This window comes from Microtus pennsylvanicus, chromosome 19 (genome assembly GCF_037038515.1).
Source record: "Microtus pennsylvanicus isolate mMicPen1 chromosome 19, mMicPen1.hap1, whole genome shotgun sequence".
In the NCBI taxonomy this organism is placed as follows: Eukaryota; Metazoa; Chordata; class Mammalia; order Rodentia; family Cricetidae; genus Microtus; species Microtus pennsylvanicus.
In genome coordinates this window covers 40,331,753-40,350,588 of record NC_134597.1, presented here as the reverse complement: position 1 = coordinate 40,350,588, position 18,836 = coordinate 40,331,753, and the positions used below count along the sequence as shown (strand labels likewise).

The 18,836-nt window shown below is 45.1% G+C and overlaps 1 pseudogene; it reads left to right on the top strand.

Annotated features, from left to right (window-relative positions):
* The first annotated feature begins 16,585 nt into the window (after positions 1 to 16,585).
* On the top strand, positions 16,586 to 17,091 carry LOC142838284 (cofilin-1 pseudogene; annotated as a pseudogene).
* Positions 17,092 to 18,836: the final 1,745 nt, after the last annotated feature.

Genomic DNA, 18,836 nt, shown 5'->3' with positions numbered 1-18,836 from the left:
ACTTGAGTGGAGGATCCCAGCCTGAGCCATGGCAGCTCTAACAATCCAGTCCTGGCCACTTGTCCTCAGCAGGACAATTAGAGAGGCAGATCACAGTGAAAAACAGGGGAAAGAGGCTTTCTCAGCTTACAGGAGCCTTAAAGTTCTTGCCTTTAAGATTTCTCCATTCAGGCTTCAATTAAAGATGCCAGGATGAGCTAAAGGGGGCCTAAAACTCTGAGGGTAAAGATCTAGGGGAAAGAAGTCTACTCCTAACAGGTTCCGTTTATCCATATTTTTTTATTCTTCAATCCATTATTTCTCATGGTTCCTCTTGTTCTCCCTTGTTCCTTGTTCTATGTTGTTCTCAGTTCTACCTGTTACAAATGTTCCCAGACATATATATCCTTAAAACCAGCAATTCCTCAGCCCTGGCAGGTTCCAGGGCCAGATTCTTTTGCCCCATAGAAAGTCAGATAAAGGTTTTCACACACACACACACACACACACACACACACAGAGAGAGAGAAAGAGAGAGAGAGAGAGAGAGAGAGAGAGAGAGAGAGAGAGAGAGAGAGAGAGAGTCTGTATATGAACTCCTTAATGGGGAAAGTTGGTTAAGAGAATTAAATCAGAGAATTCTATCGGGAAGGTTAGTGTACTACACTACATTTTTAGGTGGTAGAAAGAGCTAAAAGGTTTATTTTCAGTAAAATTATGAACAGGGCACAGATTGTTTAAATCAGACTACCACTTCCCAGTATGCATAGAGGCTACCAGGTAACCTACATAAACAGTCAGGGAGAAGCTGATGACCCTTGATCAGATAGCACACACACCAGACGCTGCAGTCTTTATAGTCTAGGTCAGGAGTTAGACTTAGTGCTCTAAACCAAGAAGACAGCCAGGCCTCTAAATTAATGCTTCTGGGCTATGCTGTTATCAGTTGTTGTGATTGTGGGTGTTGTGGGTCTTTCTCTGGATTGCAGAAAATTATTTCTTCTGCTGTCCTTGAGGGTCCTGAACTAAAGTCATCAGTGAACTGAGGTGGAGGTGAGCAAAAGGAGTTAAGAATCTTTGAAGTGGGGTAAAAGCAGAGCAGCAGCATGGGCAGGTAATGCTCTATGCCTGGACCCTAAGCACTGACCAAATGCCTGCTGATAAAGATAATTGCAGGAAAGTAGAGCTCTGTGCTTACCTTGGAGAGAGGAAACAATCCTGGCCGTGGGAAACTGTTCTGAACTAGGGAATTAACTCCCAAATATGTAACAGAAGGGAAGCCAGCTATAGCGAAAAATCTACAGCAAAGGACAGCCACCTTATTCACAAGACAAGAACACCAAAAGCCTTGCCTTTGGGCTTAGCCTTTAATGGATCCCTTGGTTCTGATAAGTCGCTCATGAAAAGATGACTGGGCAGTTCTATGTAATGTAGCAGCTTGCAGCACTCAGCTTGGCCAGATTGGGAAGAGGAACAAGGAGGTCCAGTGACAACCCCCCATATCCATATTTGGGATTTGACACATCTGACAGTAGGTTTAGGCTTAAATAGAAGGCAAGACATATGCATAGCTAAGCAATCTCAGGTCTGGTGTAGCTCCACCCACTGTGAGCCATCATCCTCTGTCTCCAGTCTCTCCTGCAAGTTGATCTGAGGGGTTATCAGAACTGGGTGAACTCTCTGGGAGATCAGTTCTTTCACTGACTGGCTCCAAGCTTTGCCTTTTCCTTCTCCCAGCTTCTTCAGAATTTTTTGGTGATGCCAGTTCCTTGGAATCCATTGCTTCAGTATCTGATGGCAAAGATTCTGAGAAGCATCTTTAGAATATCTTCATTCCTACTGGGAAAGTTCTATGCTGACTTCCTTTATCTCTTCCTAGACCCCAGGTCCACCTCTCCAAGCCCCATCCTACAACTTCTGTATGCAGCAAAAATGCTCTCATGGCCACAGAAGGTCAGATGAGTGAAGACAATTACATCCTGAATCTGGGAACCAGAGTTGGGTTGGCAGTGGCTGCTGCTGTACTCCTGAATGGGGTTTTGGGATTGCTGGTGTTCCTCAGGTGGAAGAGCAGGAACAGTAAGTGGTCCAAGACTGCACCCCAGCACAATTCCTCATGTGTTTTCACAGGAAAATCTACATCAGAGTCATCAAAGGGGATTGCTGACAGCACAGATCCTAGGACTCAGGTAATGGCTCAGTCAGTAAAGTGCTTGCCATGCAAGCTTGCTTATCTATCACCACAATCCTTGTAATCCCAGTGCTGAGCAGGAGGAGACAAGATCACCCCCGAGGCTGAGGGCTACTCATACTAGCCTAATTGTTGACCCCCAGGTCCTAGTAAGAGAGTCTGCCTTTAAAAACAACAAGGTGGACAGCTTTTGAGTAGTAATAGCTAAGGGTGGCATTCGGCCTCCCCAAGGCAGATCCCTGGTGGCCTCCTCTAGAGTTCAGAGTCAGGTTCTGAGGCTTCTGCTTAGAGTAGCTGGGGTCTTTTGTTGCTGATGTTTCAGTTTAGTTTTGCTGGAGTCGTGCACTGCTAACCCCACTGGAAATTTGCTCTAAGCCGGTTCCCCAAGTGAGAACTCTGAGGGTTCAGTCTGTGAAGCACACAGTCCAGTCACAGCTCAGTTCTTCTCTGTTGACTCAGTCATTTCATCATCAGTCCACCCCTTTTACAGAGGAGAAAGGGCCTGCCTAGGAGAAAGCCGGGGGAGGGAAAAGCAGAAGGGACCGGAAGTACCCTCAGCTCAGAAGTATTGCTCTACTTCCCAAAGTTTGACTTGAAACTGGAGAATTCCAAGTAGATGAATTTCCAGCTTCACAGTAACTGTGGGTGATGGGGGAGGCATCCCAAAGATTGACTGTTCATTTCAGAGAGAGCTGTGGTGTTGACAGACACAGTCAGAGCAGAGACAAGTGGGTAGGGGAGCTCTCAGAGGAAGAAAAATTGCATACAATGTCAAAGAATAAATAATGACAGCGAGATGCAGTGAGATGGCTCAGGAGGTCAAGACACTGGAAATGCTACAACACACAGGACCAAAGGAAAGAACTGACTCTCGTATGTTGTTCTCTAACACACACACACCATGGCCTGTGCACACTCACACACATGGTGAATAAATAAATATAATACAATTAAAAATTAAAACAATGACAGCCACTGTGATCCACACCTCAGTCTGTGCACCTGGGAAGGGGAGGCAGGAGAATCTTGACTACATGAGAATTTATCTCAAACTCTCTCCCTTCCACAGAATAGCCAAGAAAGTGCTGGAAGTCATGTAGGACTCTCTCTGGCCTTCCAGGAAAGGGAATCCATGTCAGGAACTCTTGAGTAGTGTGGTGCTGGCGAAGGGGCCAGGAGATGACAAGAGGGAACCTTGTAAGTCAAGTCCCCAAGCCTCTGATACCAGTGGCAAATGAAGTGGCCACCTCAGCACCCTGTTATGATGACATCAGCATGTGTGAAAGTTCTCAGGGTTTAAGAGTGTCACTGAGACTGGTTACTGGGGAGAAAGGTGTTTACTAAGAGTTACCAATGCCACAGACAGTCAGAAAGGTAGTGGCATGTCAGCATGGCACTGGGGCTATAAGGTTTCAGGCCCCGCCAACATGGCATCCTTCTGAGAATAGTGGTGGTTTTACTGCACAAGCCTAAACCAGGAAGGAGGGAGGAAAGGGAGCAGGATGTGTGGCCACTAATGCCCTCTGACATAAGTCACTCCCCAGCTGAGAAACCCTGGGCCTGGATGGAAGTATGTCAGCTGGAGAGTCACAGTGTCTCAGTAGTGTATCTGAGACGTGAAGGGTAGTGCTGCAGCCTGAGCAGCTGCTGGACTCTAACCTTGCAGTCGTAGGGTGTAGAGGACAGACTGGACGTGGGCCTGGCTGCATCAGTTTACCACTGGGGCTGCACATGGAGACAAATGGCCAGGACCAGGAACATTTTGAGGCAAAAGCTTTCAGACTCTGTGATTAGCCCCGTGTGGTAGTGCATGTCTGTAAGTCAGTGTGTGGAAGGTGCAGGCAGGAAGATCAACATTCAAAGTCATCCTTGGGTGCAGAAGATCTCAAACAAACAAAGATGAGTGATTAGACTGGTACTGGTGCCAGAGAACAGGAACAAGTCTCATTTGTTGGAAAACACTTTGATGAAACCACCATGCCATATGGGGACTGAAGGAGGAAGTCTGTCTGAGCATGTGCAATGGCAGTTACTTTTCCACTGTTGGGATAAAACATCATGATCAAAAGTACCTTGTGGAAGGAAGAGTTCATTCTGGCTTGCGTCTCCAAAGGAAGGTTAATAATGGTGGGGCAGCTGAAACAGAACACTGAGCAGTTGCATCTCAACCACATGCAGAAAACACAGAGAGAAAACGGAAGTGAGGTGGGAAACACATTGTCAAAACACACCCCCAGTGACACGCACCTCTTCCAGAAGACTGCCCCTCCTAAATCCTCCATAACCTCCCCAATATGAGCAAGGGTACAAACAGGTGAGCCTGTGGCAAAGATTCTTCATTCAAACTTGCACAGGGGTAGACTGAGCCTCTCAGGCAGAAATATATTTGAAGTGCCTGTGTGGATCTGACAGAGCTGTCAAAAAGACAAGATAAAACAAAACATGTATTTATAAGTCAAAAGAGAAAAGATAGACAGATGGTTCAGGAGTTAGGAACAGGTGCTGCTCTTGCAGAGACCCAAGTTCAGTTTCTCCCATAGCTCCTTCTTTCAGTCTAAGATCCCTGCTCCCAAAGACATCCTCGCACACCAGGTCCCCAATGCTACGGAGCTCAGGCAAAAGAAACTGGCAAAACAGTGTGAGCTGCCCAGGGACGTGCGCAAGGCACAGGCCCGGCTTCTCAGCCCTCCTGCACCAAAGGCCAAACTCAGGCTACAAGACATTGTTTAGCAGCTCAGCATCAAGCGTCACTACCCAGCAAGCCAGGGATTTTAGCCTTGTGCATCATGGCCCCTGGGAAGAGAAACGTTTCCACAGGGGTCAGCCAAGACCTTCAGAGCAGTCAGGTGTTTATGATTCATAACAGTAGCAAAATTACAGCTATGAGGTAACAATAAGAATAATTGTATGGTTGGGGTCCCCACAACATGACAAACTGTATTAAAGGGTCACAACATCAGGAAGGTTGAGAACCACTGTATAAGCCCTCTCATCAGCAGTCCCCAGGCCTCTTAAGTAGCATTAATCACATTTAAATATGCACACATGCATTTGATTTTGTCATACCAATATGTAATAAATATTAAAAATATTTCATTGTACTAAAAATGAATGAAAATTTTAAGTGGGCACAGGTTTTGTAAGAAAATGAAAAAACAATTAACAGTCTAGATTCCTGGGTCATGCACCGTGTATCTGAGGGATCGGCTATTATGATGATGCCCCTTGAAAAATTCATTTTTGTTCCATCTGATCCCCAAATGCAACGTGGACGAGAATGTAGTCTTTTTTATTATTCAAGGAAAATTTTGTTCCAACTTAACGGAAAAGCACCTCATGGAAGGAAATGGAGACTGGGGGTGGGGAGCACATTCCTATTCTCCATGGAGGTCAGACACAGGACAGACAGACATCTGCATTGCAGAAAGGAGAACTTAAAGGAGTAAGCAGGTGATGGGGAGGTGTTTAGATCAGAAAGAGAAAGAAAAGAAAAGTGACAAGTTCTGAGTATTTCAGGAAAGTCGGCAGGCATATGAACCAGCATGGCTGCACATGGTAAGATGCTGTGCTAGACAGTGGGGTTCTGAGATGGGACAGTGCAGCATTTATTAAAGGTAAAATCATTTGACCTCTAGCATGGCTTAAGGGAACACTTCTTTCTATGGTGACCCCTTGGCCATGCTGACACTGTCCACCTGGGATATTTGGACACTACACAGACATTCTATTCTCTTGTCAGGCAGTTAATCTTCCTTCCTTCCTTCCTTTCTTTGTTTTTTGTTTTGTTTTTCAAGAGAGGGTTTCTCTGTAGAATAGTCCTGGCTGTCCTGGAACTTGTTCTGTAGCCCACACTCACATGATATATCAGTCCATGACAGTCAGGGCAACTCAGCACCAATGGTTAGAGATGGATCTTGGCATAAGCCCCCAGAAAGGTCAGCTATTGAGGTGACAAGACCTAGTTTTTTACATACATTTTTATTGATATTTACTGAGCTTTACATTTTTCTCTGCTCCCCTCCCTGCCTCTCCCTTCCCCCTTCAACTCTCCCCAAGGTCTCCTCTTTCCCAATTTACTCAGGAGATCTTGTCTTTTTATACTTTCTACTTCCCATGTAGATTATATCTATGTAACTCTCTCTTAGTGTCCGCATTGTTATCTAAGTTCTCTGAGATTGTGGTTTGTAAGCTGGCTTTCTTTGCTTTATATTTATAAACCACTTATGAGTGAGTACATGTGATAATTGTCTTTCTGTGTCTGGGTTACCTCACTCAAAATAATGTTTCTTAGCTCCATGCATTTTCCTGCAAAATTCAAACTGTCCTTATTTTTTTCTGCTATGTAGTACTCCATTGTGTAAATGTACCACATTTTCCTCATTCATTCTTCAGTCGAGGGGCATTTAGGTTGTTTCCAGGTTCTGGCTATGATAAACAGAGCTGCTATGAACATAGTTGAGCCCATGTCCTTGTGGCACGATTGAGCATCCTTTGTATATATACCCCAAAGTGGTATTACTGTGTCTTGAGGAAGGTTGTTTCCTAATTTTCTGAGAAATTGCCACACTGACATCCAAAGGGGCTGTACCAGCTTGTATTCCCACCAGCAATGCAGGAGGGTTTCCTTTTCCCCACTATTTCTCCAGCATAAGTTGTCATCAGTGATTTTGATCTTGTCCATTCTTAAAGGTGTAAGATGGAATCTCAGAGTTGTTTTGGTTTTCATTTCTCTGATGACTAAGGGTGTTGAACATTTCCTTAAGTGTCTTTCAGCCATTTTAGATTCCTCTGTTGGACAAGACCTAGTTTTACACTGTTACCCTCAGCAGTCTAAGGAGTACCATAAGCTTTTAGGAATTTTGACCCAGGACAAATTGTGATTTTTGGTTTTGAAACTGAAAAGAATTTCAGGAGTGGCCATGATAGCAAGGATTTTTAAATAGGCTTGAGGGTGAGGAGATACCTATCAGTGAGAGCAGTTGCCTGAGGCCTTGCTGCTAGTGCCACCAGCTGAGCCACCACCATGCTGTTCTGATCCTCAGAAAGCCTGAGCCAAAATTAACTTCTACCTCTCTTACACTGAGTCTTGGCATCAATGTGGGAGGAGCCATGGGAGAAGAACTCCAAAGAGATGGCTTCTGGTCAACTGTGATTGGTCCATGGCTCTGTGACCTCACAAGGAACCATTGTGATAAATGAGAGAGATCCACCCATATTAGTCACCAGCTAGGCCTAGATCTTGTCCTTAGAATGCAGTGAAGCTGTTGGTTGGCTGCAGAGGACTTGACTAAAGACTTAGGTCTTGAGAGACTTTGATATTTATTGTCTGTTTTTGGAACTAAATATCTGTGATCACCACTGACCTGGACATTGTGAGTGTGCCTCCCAGTGGGGTCTGGTTTGTGCCTGAATTTTGACTGATGTGGTTAGATTTGGTTAGTGCCTGTCCTGCAGTTTATTTTATTATCAATCATTTTCTATTATTCTCTACAATTCATCTTTAACATTTTGTACATTGGTTTATTTCTTTATGTTAAGCTTCTTAACTTAGCTGTAAAAGATAACGGATTTGGTTTGGTCATGTGCTTGGAGCATACACACCTACCTTGTTACTTCCCTCAGCATCTCCCTGTGGTTGTAAATTCTCTTATCATGTTAAGAGTCTTCTCCTGCCCATCTTGCCACTCATTAAACAAAACATGCTCTGAAAAGTCTTGAGAGATGACAATTTCCTCATGGCCTTGTAGTGTCACAGGTCGTCATCCTTTCGATGCCCACAAATATGAGTTTAAGGGAAAGGAATTAAGTGCCATGAGGGTAGAGATGAAGAGGGCTGCAGTAGTTGGAGTCATCAGAGAATTTGAGGGTCTGAGTGAAAAGGGCCTTGAGGAAGCTTATGTGTTCACTATCTAGACCATAGCCCTGTCTCTAACCCAGGGTAGTCCAAAGCCAACTGAGTCCACTCTTGGTACTGCAGCTGTTATTAAAGTCCAGATGTCCTCAAGATTTGTGTGGGGGAGGTTTCGCATCATCTCGTCTCTGGATTTCCAGTCTCTAACAGGGTTGCTGTTCAGGAGGTTGTAAAGCCCTATGGTGGTGGAACCCAGCAGGAAAAATGGAGTCATTAGAGGCAACAGGACATGAAAAAGCCATGTGAGCAGCTGCTTCAGACCCATCTTCCCAAGTCCCAACATGGTTTCCCTGTCCCCTGATTGTCTGAGCCATAGCACAACCTATGGAACAAATGTTGCTCTTTCTCAGGGAATTGGTCATGGCAGTGAGAAAACCAATGCAGTCCTTGGAGACAGAAGGTGAAGATTTTTGTTGCTTTAGTTTTGGTTGTGAATAGCTGTGATTGGTTCATTTCCTCCTATGGCCTCACTGGAGCCACTGTAAGAAGTTGCAGGCTCCGCCCACATGAGGCCCTGGCTGGGGTTTCTCACATTGCAGAGTTTGCTATTGCTGGGTTGGCTGCAGAGTTGTTGAGCTCAGACATTGATTCATGTAAACCTTGATGTTACTGATCTACGAAAACAGATGCTGCTCATTTGCTTTGACATCCAAACAGTGAGTTTGCTTCCTGTTTTGCTGGTTTTGATTTATGTCTCTGAATCGGTTCTAAACTTAATTTGTGCTATTCATTCAGTTTCTTTTTTCTAGTCCCATATTTCAATTCTTTTTTTTTTTTTTTTTTTTTGGATTTTTCGAGACAGGGTTTCTCCGTAGTTTTTGGTTCCTGTCCTGGAACTAGACCAGGCTGGTCTCGAACTCACATAGATCCACCTGCCTCTGCCTCCCAAGTGCTGGGATTAAAGGTGTGCGCCACCACCGCCCGGCCCATATTTCAATTCTTAAGCATGATTCCTTGTCATTTTTTAATTAATTTATTTTTTTTTGGTTTTCAAAGTTTTATTAGTATGTACAGCTGTAAAAAGCCAGCTATTTCACCAATATGTGAATGTTTATCACATCTACCTGTGCTATCTATTATCTCATAAACCCTTTGAAGCACTTAAATGCTCATCTATCCTGGTAACTATCTTCCATACTTGCTACGTTGCACCCTAGAGCACTGCAAAAAGACCAAAGACATGTAATGTGTATCATGAGGTAAGTCCATTTCATTACAGCATCCCTGTGTCAGGGAAGGCTAGCATCCTTTAGATGACCATCTATAGGAGTTTTAGATAAAGGAATTGAATATGTGAAGTGTAGTCAGAATACTTAAAGAACACAGCATCCTAGTGCAAAGGGCATTGGGGCAGACCATAGGTTCATTCTCTGACTAGTCCATACCTGTGTCTCTAGCAAAGGTCAGCACAGAGTTGCTGAGTCTGTCCACCTTGTTACTATGGCACTTGTTACCTTGTTACTATGTTACCTGCTTACTATGTTCTTAAAGTCAAAGTGTCCTGCTCAGGTTTTACAGGAATGGTCTCACACCTTATCATGTGTCTGAATATCTGGGCTCTATCAGGGAGGTGTAGTTTGGGGAGGTCATGAAAGCCCAAGGTATCAGGAGTAATTGTGTGACTGGATGCTCCAGGGACCTGCCAAAGTCATGTACCCAAATGCTTTAGACCTATCTTCCCAAGTCCCCTGTTCCTCGTCTTCCATCCCTCCCTGTCCTGTGAGAGCCTGAGAGAAAGGTTATCCTTTGTCATTTAAGTTGTTTCTTGTTGGGAACTTGCTCTGGAGCTTGGTAGAGAATCATCTTTTGGGCCATTTGCTGTTACTGGCCCATTCCTTACTGTGACATCATAAAAAGCCTTTGTGAGAAGTTACCAAAATCTCTTCATATAAGGCCCTGCAGCAGACTGTGGTTTGTCTTGATGCTGCAGAGAAACTCTTGTTGAATAGAGAGCACCTGGACTTCTACACTTGACCTGATAAACTGGAATCTCCTAATCTCTTGGACCTTGACATTGGGAGATTTCCTCTTTGCTGGTTGATTTTTGTGTTCAGTTGTTCTTCTTAATACATACATTCAATACTTTTTGTTGAGCCACGGATTTCAGCTTATGTGTTCGTTTTGCTTAATTGTTCTGTTTAAAATTTTTTGTCATGTTTTACTTTGGTTTAATTTTTCTTATTTTAAACCTTATCTGTGTGAAATAAGAAATCCTCTATAATACTTCTATAGATGTATACAGTGAACTCGGATTATTTTCATCTGCTCTGTGACATTACAGCTTAGCCTTGTGTCTGCCCCAATGTCCCCCAGTTCAATTAAGGTTCCAGCTACTGATCTACAGCTCTAGTCACCGTTTCTCTGGAACCAGGGGCTTACAGTATGAACCTCATGTCAATTTCTTCTTTAGAGAATGACAAAAGTTGATCTCCTTACATGCTTGATAGTTTTCCCATAGAATTGTCCTAGGATTCCCTGTTAAACTCTCTGTCACAGTGGGGTCATGGAGGAAGAATTTTGGTGCAAAAAATCTCTGTGATGGAGAAGTATCAATACCATACAGAGGTAAAGAATAAATAAATAACAAGAGGGCCTGTACACCATCCAGCTGTCCAGATTTAAACAAGCACTGGATATAAGCCGTCCATGTTTTTCTGACCCATGGTTTTATTCTGAGGAGACAGAGAGTAAGAGCTCATCTGATAGTGATCATGACAGTGAGACAGATGAGGACTACCTCTCCTGCCTGGAGGATTCTGACTCAGACCTACAGGATGATGGTGGGGATGCTGAGATCCAGAAGACTGGTAGTGAAACATCAGAGAATTAGCTCTCCTACATGGAAGATTCTGACTCAGACCCGTGGGATGATGGTGGGGATGCTGAGATCCAGAAGACTGGTAGTGAAACATCAGAGAATCACCTCTCCTGCCTGGAGGATTCTGAATCAGACACGTGGGATGATGGTAGGGATGCTGAGATCCAGAAGACTGGTAGTGAAACATCAGAGAATTAGCTCTCCTACATGAAGGATTCTGCCTCAGACCCGTGTGATGATGGTGGGGATGCTGAGATCCAGGAGACTGGTAGTGAAACATCAGAGAATCACCTCTCCTGCCTGGAGGATTCTGACTCAGACCTACAGGATGATGGTGGGGATGCTGAGATCCAGGAGACTGGTAGTGAAACATCAGAGAATCACCTCTCCTGCCTGGAGGATTCTGACTCAGACCTACAGGATGATGGTGGGGATGCTGAGATCCAGGAGACTGGTAGTGAAACATCAGAGAATCACCTCTCCTGCATGGAGGATTCTGACTCAGACCTACAGGATGATGGTGGGGATGCTGAGATCCAGGAGACTGGTAGTGAAACATCAGAGAATCACCTCTCCTGCATGGAGGATTCTGCCTCAGAGTTACTGGATGACAGTGGGGAGGCTGAGATCCAGGAGGCCGGCAGCACCATCATACTCATCCATCACCCCTCACTGTGCTGTTCATCCTGGAAGACAAGTGTCACCCCATCCTAGGACCCCAGGATGATGTTGAGGTTACCAAGACAATCAGCACATCTGGAGACCTGAATGAATTTCCTCTGGAGTCCAGGAAGCTCTCATATGACACTATCAACACCATGGATGCTCCCCAAATAGCTAGAGCACGGAGCATAAAGACACTGTGGGAACTTGCCCCAGCCAGAGCGCAGACCTTGAAGACACCATTGGCACTTGCCAGAGCCAGAGGACAGACTGTAAAGACACTGGGCACTCATCCTAGCCTGAGCATGGACCATGTAGACACCGTGGGTGCTCTCCCAAGCCAGAGCGCAAACCACAGAGACACCGTGTTCACTACCCCTGGAGTGTGGACCATGAAGACAACATGCATGTCCCTAAGTGGCAGAACACTGACTATCAAAACATTGAGATAACAACCTTTGAAAAGTGGCCATCTACCACTAGTGAGGAAAAGCCCCAAGAGGCAGCCATATCTTCCAAGAAGAAGCAGAGAAGACATCTTAAAGAGGTAAGGAGGCAAATCCATCATCTGTGCTGCTGTTTCTTCTGCTGCATCCTAACCCCAAAGGAAGGAGACTCAACCCCAGGTGAGGAATAGGGAAACATGGGAAATGGAGTCCCAGTGAGGCTGGGTAGGGACACCCAGTGACTTCTCCTTGTGTACTTGATCTGTGCTTTTGCCACCAATATGCTGCACCATTTATAGGACACAAACCCTAGTCTGTTACCCTAGAAGGAGCTTTTCCACTCTACCCCTTTATGTGGATTCTGAGAAAGTTGAGCCTGAAGCAGACAAACAAAGAATGCAACAAAAGGCCATGGAGGAAAGAAGAGGGGTTTGGGTTTGGGGAAGGGTGATCAGGATAGTCAAGAGAAATCATATAGAGTGCTATGGGAGAGCAGACTAGCCTAGTGGTGAGTCCTGACGATGTCAGAGTCACTAACAGAGTCCTTTGCTTGTGTCTCCTTTCAAGGTCTGAACAACAGGCCTAGGGCCATGTTTTTAAACCATGGGTTCGTTATGTCCTGGTGTGACCCACCAGCCACAAGAGGGAGCCAGGCCAGAACTTCATAGAGCTGTGTACCCCAAAATATGATGTTCCCTGTGAGACACCTCCAGCAACATGGGCACAAGTGCTCTAGCTTTCTTCTCCCTGCAGTGGAAGCTGTTAGCTCCCTCAACGTAAGCTCATTCTTGGCCCAGCACTATGGCTGGACAGAGAAATCAGACACATGGCTACCCCATATTAAAGAGCCAGGCATCCAACTTCTGCAATCCACATTATACAACTTCATGTTCCACACAACATGGGGTCTTCACCAAGTCATTCCCTAGTTTTAAAGATCCTTATCAATGACCAGCTATAAATAAGTTCATGTACTGTGCAGGCCCAGGAGTTAAGGGGGCACAGGGTAGAGAGGAGGAGAGGGGTTTGTGGGACAAGGCAAGAGAGAAGAAAATCAATAAGAGATTGAGGAGTACAGGGCATGACACTGGGGAAGGGGAGGAGAGTCTGCCCATAGGAAATTCCAGTTCCAGCCAGGCAGCTGAGAAGAAAGAGATGAGCATGTAGGGCAGGGACAGGGATCTTGGGTGGGCTGATTGGGGGAGACTCCCTGAAGAAGAGATATATGAGGGACAGGACAGGGGTTCCCAGGAGCAGAAAAGCATGCCTTCCTGGGGGGTTGAAGCCAAACCCTTCCCATAAGCCTCCTCTCCTTCTGCTCTAACCATCCTCAGGCTGATCTGGGAGCATCTGTGTCCTTTTTTCACAGCCTCCTGCCACCAGGGTCCATGCTGCCCTTCCCATGTTCCAGAAATTTAGAAACTGTGATAGTATTTTTATCCCAGTAAATGAATCTTTCTCTTTGATTGGCTAAAATTACAGAACTTTTCTGGCTACTGTGAAAAGGTAACTAGGACTTCAGAGGGCTGTGGAGCATCACTGCCAGATAAGGTTAGCATCTTTGGACTGCTTTGTGTTCAGTGATGACATATGGGGTCTAGATTGGGGAAACATTCACTGCTGTGGGGCTAATGAGGTGTCAGCCAGTGTTATTGTGTACGTTCTTGCTGAGTGAGGTGACTGCAGAATCCTCATAGTCTCCATGCAGGTTGTGAACAGCACTCTGTGTCGGTGAGGGCTTCTTGTCTGAGGTGGTTATTTGGATCAGTGGTTCTCAATATTCCTAATGCTGCAACCTTTTAATACAGTTCCTTATGTTGTGAAGATCCCCTTTGCTCCTGCTTCACAAGTATGTTTGTGTCTGTTATGAGTTATAATGTAAATATCTGTGTTTTCTGATGATCTTAGGTGAGCCTGTAAAAGTTTCATGTAACCCCCAAAGAGGCTGAGACCCACAGGTTGAGAAGCGCTGATTTAGATGAATTAGTTTGATTCTCTGAGTGTCTCTGTGTGGAAGATGAGTTTCTGAAGCCTGGTCTTGATGGAATCCATCAATGAATCGGGCTTTCTTATGTCTGCTGAGAATGCTGGCATTGGTCTTTCTGAATGTGGGTGTTGTGTCTGTTTAACAATTTGCAATATATTTCCTTGGCCACCGCTGAGGACACCTTGCACACACAAGTCTCTATGGCAGCCTACAATGCCAAACTCTACTGGTGTTGATGGTGCAGTGGAGGGCTTAACAGTTGTCTACCTGTGTCATGAATCATTTGTCAGATACCCTAGGGCCTTTGAGATAGGAACTTGATGCAGACAGATATCTCTTCCAGCATTCACTTACTGAATTTGTCCATTCCTGCTGTTTCTACTCTCTTGCCTTGACAAAGCACTGTGGCCAAGGCCATCATGGGTAAAAGCATGTTATTTAGGGGTCCCAGTTACAGATGGGGGACAGCACATGACCATCCTGATTGGAATATAGCAACAAGTCATGACATTGAAGCTGGAGGTGATAGCTGACACTGATTCTCAAGCGAGAGAGAGAGAGAGAGAGAGAGAGAGAGAGAGAGAGAGAGAGAGAGAGAGAGAGAGATTAGTTGGAATGGGTTTGGCTTTAGAAACCTTAAAGCTCTGTGGCCCCCTGATGGGGGAGAGTCTTCTGTTTTGTGTTAATTTCATTGACTAAATAAAGAGACTGCCTTGGCCCTTTAATAGGACAGAAAATTAGGTAGGCAGAGTAGACTGAACAGAATTCTGGGAGAAAGAAAGCCGAATCAGGCAGTCACCATCATTCTCCCACCCGACACAGACACAGGTTAAAATCTTTCCTGTTTCATATGCAAATATGTTCATCCATGGGAGGCATTCTCATTCAAACTAAGCCACATATTAATCAGGATAAGGGTAGAGAAAACTCTTGGGTAGCATCTCCTGAGCTCTGACTGTTGATGTCCCTATCCTTCTGCTCTCCTTGCATTTTCAGAGAGCAGATGGCACCACTGTTTCTCTTGAAAGTTGCAAACCTGAACTTCCATAAAGGTGTCTGGAAGACAGAAGAGAACCTTGTACTCCAATTTTATCTACAAAGAAGTTTCTTTTGTGGAACCCCTCACCTAGAAGAGCACTGTTTGGCTCTCTGCACACAGTTGGATATTTGATATCACCTCACAAGATCAGAATGAGCTAGATAGTCTCAGAAAAAGAACAAATAACAGGCACACCTCTCAATTGTCATTGGGAGACAGAATACACAAAACCATCAGTGATCTGCCTTATGTGACAATGTAAGTTTGACCACAGTTTCAACCTGTCAACCAAGCCATGGCACAGCCTCTGTGCCAACTTGCTGAAAGACTTGGGACATTCAACATTAGTGTCCTCCAACCCCTGACTATCAGACACAGCAGTCAATGTGAACATAAGTCCTGGACCAGTGCAGGACACCATGTAATTTAGGGAGTGCCCCGTCAATCAGCTCCTTGTGTTGAGAAAGCCATCTAAACAAGTAAAGGGTGATTTTCATAGCTTTCTCATGAGGCCTTGGAAAGCAGGGGGAATAACAAACTGTGTGACTCTAACATCATGATCTGTTTCCTGTCATGGTGAAGCTGAATGGGAGGCAAGAAGGCAGGTAGCCAGAGAATTCAGGCTGAGTACCATGGAAGGTTAGACTGTGACACATATGTCTGGTTAGCTCTCCTCAAGCAAAGGTTGTCTAGGAGGGACAATGTGAAAGAAATCTGTTTCTAATAGACAAGGTCATAGAATCCTTGAGGGACACCCTCCAATAAAGCCAGGCCACTTTCTTTCAAAGACTTGAAGGCACCAGCCTCATCTCCCCTTCTGTCTTACCTCAGAAAAGCATGTGGTTACTTCTCTGCCCCTTTCAGACAGCAAATCCACACTGCTCATCCTCACACAAGTCAAGAAACAATGATTTTTGTTTTTTGGCCAAACTTCCTGATTCCCCAGGCTGCTTACCATGTCAGGAAATGGATAATAACCTTTGCAGGCACTCATGAACACATTCAACCATGAACTTTTCTTGCTTCCCATAGAGAGCTACAACAGCGGATCAACCACCACACAGGGTCAATTATTCATTTGTTCTGTTGACAATAGCTCCTGAGAGATATCATAAGATGAGAATGTAACCATCAAATCGCCCTCCTAGTGACAGGAATGATTCACTCAACCAAGTGGGTGATCTTCAAACATGAAAGCATGAACTCAGAACCAGCTGCCACATAAAAGCCTTGCATGCCAGTGTGAGGATATCATCCTACCTCTATAGAGATGGAAGGAGAAGTTCCCTTCTCATCCTTGTACAGATGGTCTAGAGTTCTTGACAATTTACCAGTTCAAGGAGAATGTCTCAGGAAGCAAAGTCAGTGTGACACTTGAGAACTCCTCCTACTCACACAGGAGTGAACACTGGCAGTGCTCCAGAAGACACATATGAGCCCAGACACACACAACAGCTGGGAGTCATGAAGAAAAGGAAGAGAGTCGGATCCCGGTAGCAGCTGCAATGGCTCAGTTCTTCTCTAGCTCTCCCTGTCTCCCTTTAACTTCTGGAAACATGGCTTCTGGAGTGGTTGTCTCTGATGGTGTCATCAAGGTGTTCAATGACATGAAAGTGCGCAAGTCTTCAATGCCAGAAGAAGTGAAGAAACGCAAGAAGGCAGTGCTCTTCTGCCTGAGTGAGGACAAGAAGAACATCATCCTGGAGGAGGGCAAGGAGATCCTGGTAGGAGATGTGGGGCAGACTCTGGACGATCCCTACACCACCTTTGTCAAGATGCTGCCAGACAAGAACTGCTCCTATGCTCTCTACCATGCCACCTAGGAGACCAAGGAGAGCAAGAAAGGAGACCTGGTGTTCCTCTTCTGGGCCGCTGAGAGTGCATCTCTTAAGAGCAATACGATCTACGCCAGCTCCAAGGATGCCATCAAGAAGAAGCTGACAGGAATCAAGCATGAATTACAAGCAAACTGTTACGAAGAGGTCAAGGACCGCTGCACCCTGGCAGAGAAACTAGGTGGCAGTGCCGTCATCTCCCTGGAGGGCAAGCCTTTGTGAGCCGCCTCCAGCCCCTGCCTGGAACATCTAGCAGCCCCAGACCTGCTCATGGATGTTGCAGGCTGCCCCTTTCCTGCCAGACATGAGGGGCTGGGGGTATCCCAGCAGGGTGAGGGTAATCCCTTCACCCCAGTTGCCAAATGTTCCCCCACCCCCTGGGCTGTCCTTCTCCCTCCACCCTGATGGTTCTGGCCTTCCCAAGCTGCTTTTGATCTTCTGATTCCTCTTGGGTTGAAGCAGACCAAGTCACTCAGGCACCCAGTTTGGTGGAGCCTGACCTATTTTTTAATGACACCCCTATTCCTCATCCCCCCCACCCCATGCTGCCAACTTATAACCGCAATAGTGACTCTGTGCTTGTCTGTTTAGTTCTGTGTGTAAAGGAAATGTGGAAATGATCCTCCCTTGCCAGCTGGTTGCCCTCCCCTTCCCCTTGTTCTCGGCCACTCATGAAAACAGGACCAGTAAGGGACCTTCAATTTAAAAAAAAAAAATAAACCAATAAAAAGGCTAATTAACAAAAAAAAGGGGAAGAGAAAAAACATGGGTGAAGGTTTCATCTTTCATAAATGGTTGTTCTTATGTGCAGGATATATTTCTCAACCTGCGATAACTATGATTTTGTTCACATCATTCTAGCTAAAAGCTCCTTGTTTTCAACTTCCTTTTTGTCTCTTCAGATGAGTCTGCTGAAAATCACATGTCCCTTGAATCTGTGAAGAGCAGCAGGGTAACCTGTTGTAAGCTGCCTCTTTGGGACCACAACAGAATGTTGGCTCATGGCTTTGTGTGGAACCCTTTCCCACACTCTCTCAGTACTATGGGCGCTACGGCTACTTTTCGCTGGATGTTGCCACTATGTTCCACTCTCCAGAGTTGAAACAAAGTTTTCCAAGCCTGACACAGAAATTTCTCTGTTTGTTATTTTATTATTATGTATTTTATTAAATGTTCACTTGATTTTTATCCTGATCCATCTCTGAACATTGATATAAACCTATGATATCCAGTCCCAAGTAAATTGAAATATTGCAGCATAACTTCTGAGTCAGGATTTTCTAATCCTGTTTGATTTCACCATGGCAAGTATTTTTCAGAACTATTTCACACAAAAGCTTTGGCATTGACTCTTGTAGCAGCCCATGGTTCAGGGCACCTATGTCTTATTGGTAGCTGTGTCTGAAGCACACAGACATGTCATGTCTGCAGCTTGGCCACAGGGACACCTGATGCTTCTTGACTGCATTGGCATGAGTAGTCTAGGAAGTAGCTAGTAAGGTCCTCTGTGCTCAGGGTCATATGGTCCTAGGGCTCTCATTGGTGGGAAGAAAACAGACAGTGTCTGGGATGGCCAAATGAAAAGGAGACCTTAAGAGATATAAAGCTATAACTGTATTTGAAAAAAATTATAGGTCAAGAAAAAAGAAGCCTAAGAAGGTGCCTTCAGTTCAGATATCCCTGCTTTATCTGTCCAGCCATCAGCACAGATCTGCCTCGGGAAATTCAGAGACACAAAAAGACATCAGAGAAACTAGGGAAAACATGAAAACCAAAGCAAAGGAAGCACACTTAGTAGGCAGAGACAGGAGTATCTTTGTGAGATCAAGATTGGCCTTGTTCACAAAGGGAGTTCCACGGTAGCAAGAGCTGTTATACAGAGAAACCCTCTCCTAAAAAAGCAAAGGAAGCTTGAAAAAGTGATGTCCATTCACTGCTTGGTAGGCAAGCATGAGTTCTGACTTCCT